The sequence below is a fragment of the Staurois parvus genome, unplaced genomic scaffold, assembly GCF_062004578.1.
Source record: "Staurois parvus isolate SC_StPar_1 unplaced genomic scaffold, SC_StPar_1.0 ptg000189l, whole genome shotgun sequence".
NCBI classification, from domain to species: Eukaryota; Metazoa; Chordata; class Amphibia; order Anura; family Ranidae; genus Staurois; species Staurois parvus.
This window is the reverse complement of record NW_028317985.1, coordinates 1,061,344-1,067,343: the sequence shown is the minus strand read 5'-3', so window position 1 is coordinate 1,067,343 and position 6,000 is coordinate 1,061,344.

Below are 6,000 nucleotides of genomic sequence, written 5' to 3'. Positions count from 1 at the left end.
ACCAGCCCCGTTGCCAGTACCATGTGACCTGTTGTGACCAATCACAGCAGGTCACATGACAGTTGTATACAATGGATTGCTTCCTTTCATCCCATCCATTGTATACAAGTGTGTCTAGCTGTGAATGGTCACAGTGATCACATGCACAGGCTGGGCCAATCACAGCCCATCTGTGTCATGTGATTAGCAGTGGCCAATCACAGCTAATCACAACAAAAAAAAACTGAATGAATCGATTTCATTCTGTTAAATGCTTGCTTATAGCAAAGAAATTCTTTGCTATAAGCAATCAAACTGTGTAAAAAAAATAAATACTGATCACTTCCCAAAAGTAGTACAATGTTACTATGGTAACATTATACTACTTTGGTCATAGTGTAATATGAAAAAAAAAATCATAAAAAAGAAAAAATGTAATAAAAAAGAAAAAAAGAATAAAAAAAGAATAATAAAAAAAATTGAAAAAAAAAATATTTTTTTTTTTTTTCATACTATCACCAGTCAGTGTCCCTGATCACCACCACACCAGTTATATGCTGATGCTGTACTGCACTGGTGACAGTATGTTAAAAAAAATTGTGAATATAATTTTTTTAATTTCTTAATTTTCCAATTATGACGAAAAAAATTATAACTTCAAAAAACTCGCCGTGGCCCGTGACGTCTTGAAGGAGAGGCGAAACGCGTTGACCTAATTTCCGGTTTTCGATCTATGACGTGTGAGGTCACGTCCGGTGAGTGTATCGCACGTTGGTGCTGCGTTCCGCTGCCATATTTGATGTGGGCAAGACAGGCAAAATTCCCCGATTGCTACTAGTTCATTTCTCTCCATGCCAATATGATTAGTATACATGTGTAGCACTGCCCCTTGGGACAAGCTGGAATATATTATGGGTCCTGCGCTCAATAGATCCAACCCTAAGCAAACCCAATCCCTCTGGCACAACTGGTAATGAATAGCAAATACCCCGCCAAGAAATTTGCTGACACAGGGTTAAATGAAACAAGAACAATTTTATGGAGAATGAAATGCAGTGTAGAGGGGTGGGGTTCCCCTTTCAACTTCCAAACTTACTTTTCTTCTTTTATGCAATGCAGTAAATTTGGTCTGCCACTAGAGGGCTTCACAGCCAAGAGTCTCCTGAGGGCAGAGTCGCACTTTAAGCAGAATACAACTGATATCAAACAAATAAACTTACTTATACTCTATCAATGAAATGTATTACCCACACCGGGGTATGATTCTGCTTCTGAGGGGCGTTAGCCAAAAATCACCTCAGAGTCAGAACAGGATGCAATAAAGAGGTACCTCTAATAAGGCTACTAAGCCAGATTCCCCCACTTCAGTCCTTGTAACGGTGGAGCTCTAGTTGGTGCACGTTTAGTCCTTACAATGAAGTAAATAGCAGCTGAAGGCTTCTTTGGAGTTTCAGCTGGTGTGGGTTACATCCAATTTTACTAGGTTTCTGGGCTGAGAGGGTCCAACCTCAGTGTCTAAACGCAACACAAAGCACCCCAAGACCAGGGGCAGTCGCAGGATGCAATCTCCCAGTATGTGTCAGTCCCCGGGGCAGACAGTCTCAATTACACTGGTGGTGAGGGGCAAAGCAGGCAGGAGGATCTGTGGCTTGCACAGGGCCCCGGATGGGTGAGATCCCAGCAGTGGGGTGCGGATGTCCCAGTCTATATGCAAAGTGTAAATGGTGTGTCTTACTCTCTCCAGGGGGACAGCTCACCAGACTCTGAACACACAGCAGGGTCCCTCTATCCGTGCTGGGTGCTGTAGTGCCTCCTCCTCTGCTTGGACGGGCTCCACATGTCCCTGTCTTTTCTCCAGCCTCGTGTCTCTCTCCTCTCCCCTTCACTTCCTGCTTCCTCCCCCCTCCCAGCGTTCTTTGCTGTGTAGTGGATGAGTCATGAACTTGGCAGAATGCCCAGGTTTTACAAATAGGGGAGAGAGAGGAAAGCTGACTGCTGAACATGTGATTCCTTCTGAATCCTCTTGTACAAGGAGCCTGCTACACACTCCCCCCACCAGAGAAGCTTTGGTCCTCCAAAGACAGCAGTAAAAGCAACCTGTTACATGCTTTTTATATACACGCGGAGAAAAAGCAAAGTTAGTACACACAGGAAATTAAATTATTCACACTTGCATAAGAATCTGGCAGAGGAACCTCCCACCATGTAGCAGAGTGAGGGTTGTCCTGCCCATAGGCCACACTAATGGGAATGGCCCAACCAGATGTGCCAGGGGGTGAGTTAGGGCTGTCCCCTACCGAAACTGCGGTAGGAGAACCAGGCGTCACGAGAGTCCTTTGAGAAGCATGTAGTACTTTTTCAGAGTTTTCACCCAACACATCATATGTCAGTCTTTTTGGGGGTTGAATAACTCTACGCTCTCTCTGTTCCCTGGGCTCTAGCAATGGTTCTGGTGTTGGTTCCGATGTTGGTTCTGACACTACTGACTCATCAACCCTTGCTTCTTGCTCAATGCTCTCTGTCTCTCCCAGTTCAGCTTCCTCCACGTCTTCTCCCTCATCAACAATGGACCCAGAGTCTTTGGGTTCTAACTCGGGTAGAGAAGGCTCAGGCTCTTGCAAATCTTCTGTAGGTTGGGCCTGAGGCACAAATTCAGGAGCCTCTGGCCTAAGAGGAACTACGTCAGTCACTCCAGTGGAAAACGGAGTGGTGGGTTTGGAAATGTCAGATGGCCACAGCAAATCTGTCCCTACCTCCTCACTCTCACTGTCCTCTTCATTTGCAGGAGGTGGTGTGGGTTGAGACCTGGTCACAGGTCTAGTCCTCTGAGAAGTCGAGGGGGTAGACTGTGGATCAGATTGTGATGGTAGACGGACTGCATCTGACAAAGGCAAAAGGTGGTTGCGGTGCCAGGTTTTGAGTGGGCCAACACCCTTTTCCGGTCGGATCTGGTAAACTGGCAATCCAGGCAATTGTTTGCAGATGACATAGGGCTCTGATCGCCACCGATTTGCCAACTTGTGTTTTCCAGGGATAACCAGATTTCTCAGTAAGACTCTGTCTCCAGATTGTAAGTCCTGTACTCGCACTCTGAGATCAAAGTTCTCTTTGTTTCTCTGACCCCTGGCGTCTGAGGTAGCGTGAGCCTTCTCATAAGCAATATTCAGGCTTTTCCTTAGGCGGTCCACATATCCTCTATGGGAAGCTGCAGAGGTATGGTCTACAGAGGTTCCAAAAGCCAATTCTACTGGCAGTCGGGCTTCCCGGCCGAACATCAGCCGGTAAGGAGAGTATCCTGTAGCGTCGTTGGCAGTGCTATTGTAGGCATGTACGATGGCTGCTACATGCTTACTCCAGTGTTGCTTTTGCACTGAAGTCAAAGTCCCGAGCATATTCAGGAGGGTACGATTGAATCTCTCTGGCTGAGGATCTCCCTGAGGATGGTATGGAGTAGTCCTCGACTTTTGGATGCCTAGTAGACTCAAGAGTCTCTTGATGAGATTGCTCTCGAAATCTCTCCCTTGGTCTGAGTGGATACGTTGTGGTAGTCCGTAATGCACAAAGAACCTTTCTACTAAAATCTTTGCCACAGTTGATGCTAACTGATCTCTAGCAGGAAAAGCCTGGGCATACCTGGTAAAATGGTCAGTCACTACCAGGATATTTCCCTGTCCACTCTGATCCGACTCCAGGCACAGGAAGTCAATGCACACCAATTCCATGGGTCCCTGACTTTGAAGGAGGCCCATTGGGGCAGCTCGTTGAGGCAGAGTCTTCCTCTGAATACATTGGATGCAGGAGTGACAGCAACTTTCAACTTCTGTCCGCATGCAGGGCCAGTAGAAGCGGTCTCTTACCAAACAAAAGGTTCTTTCTGGTCCCAGATGGCCATGGTCATCATGGAGAGCGGTCAGCACCGTTTCTCTGTGTTTTGCGGGCAAAAATAGCTGCCATTTCTCTTCAGGATCATCAGAGGGGCCCCTTCGGTAGACCACTCCGTGGCGTAACTGTAGCCGATCCCACTCACGATGTAGCCGCCGGGCCTCCCTTGACGATGTAAGAAGCAAATCAGGGCTTTTGCTTTCTAAAGCCTTCAATACTAGGCCGCAGAGGGGGTCTTCCAACTGATCTCTTCGCAGATCCTTCCTGGAAAGCTTGGGCAGGCCTTCACCCCCAACCTGGGTGACATTGCAATAACACCTGGGAACGCCAGACGCCGAAATCCCAATGTCTTCTGCCCTAGACCCACCTCTTATTCGGTGTTCCACTCCTTGGCATAAGGCTCGTACCCCTTCAGAGGGCACCTGAGTCCACTCTTCTGGGGAATCCTTGGAACAGTGAGGTCTTCGGGATAAGGCATCTGCATCCCTATTCCCAATCCCTAGCCGATAACTGAGGCTGAAAGTGAACTCCGATAAGGCAGCTAACCACCTGTGGCCAGTGGCATCCAGCTTAGCTGTAGTGAGAATGTATGTGAGGGGGTTATTATCTGTTTTTATCACGAATTCTGCTCCATATAGGTAATCTCGAAGTTTGTCCACTACTGCCCACTTCAAGGCCAAGAATTCAAGCTTATGGGTGGGGTAGTTCTTCTCAGCGGATGCCAAACCCCGGCTTACATAGGCGACAGGTCGCAAGCATCCATTCTGTTCTTGATAGAGGACTCCCCCTAACCCATCTCTACTTGCATCCACATGCAATTCGTACGGCTTGGCTGGGTCTGCATAGGCCAGGATTGGGGCGGTGGTTAGACTCTTTTTCAGCCATTCAAAGGCCTCTTCACACTGGGTTGTCCATTGTCCTTGAATAGATTCCCTAGGCCTCCTGGGTCCCACTGCTGGCTTCGCAGGTCTAGAAAGATCTGCATCATCATTGTCTTCTTCGTTTCTGAGCAGTTCATTGAGTGGGCGGGCTATCCGAGCGAAGCCCTGGACGAATCTGCGATAATAGGAGCAAAACCCCAGGAAAGATCTGAGCTCTGTGACATTTGTGGGCCTCGGCCATGAGGTAACAGCTTCCAGCTTCTTGGGGTCAGTGGCCATTCCATCGGCAGATACGATATGACCCAGGTAATTGACCGAGGGTTGGTAAAACTGGCACTTCTCCAAAGACAACTTCAGTCCCTCATCATGAAGTCTCTTGAGCACCTTCTCCAATCTCTCCTCATGTTCCTCCAGGGTCTTCCCGAACACAATGATGTCGTCCAAGTATACCAGTACTTCAATTAAATTCATGTCACCCACCGTCTTCTCCATCAGCCTTTGAAAGGTGGCTGGAGAGTTGCACAAACCTTGAGGCATCCGGTCAAATTCAAAGAACCCTATTGGGGTTATGAACGCGGTCTTTTCTCGGTCTTCCGGGTGCATGGGGATCTGGTAATACCCATTCTTCAGGTCCAGCACACTGAACCATTTTGCCCCTGATAGACTTTGCAAAGCATCCTCTATCCTGGGGGTGGTATACTGATCAGGAACAGTTCTTCGGTTTAGCGTCCGGTAGTCGATGCACAATCTTAAAGATCCGTTCTTCTTCCGGACCACCACTATCGGAGAGGCGTATGGGCTTCGGGACTCTCTGATGATGCCTGTCCTCTTCAACTCTGCCAATTGCTCACGCAGGTCTTCCAAATCTCCCAATGGAACTCGTCGAACCCTTTCCCTGAATGGGGCGTCTTCTCGAAGCCGGATCCGATGATGGGCACTCTCTGCACACCCCACATCGAACTCACTTCTGGAGAATGCAGCCCACCACCTTAGGAGTTGATTCTTCGCTCTCTCTCTCCATTCCGGGGAAAGGGGGGTGTTCCTTGGGTAAAACGCATCGACAGGGATTTCTTTCTCTCTTCCGTCCCCTAGCTCAGTGGGCAAGATTGGGGTTGCAGGATCCACATGTCCTAACAGCACCCGAGCTGGGATTTTCACTGGGGCAGCAGTCGGATTATGAACACTGACCGAAACCTTTCCGTGGCTCCTCCGTAGCGCTTTTGTTGACACTACCTCCGGGAGGATCTCCACTCCTGTG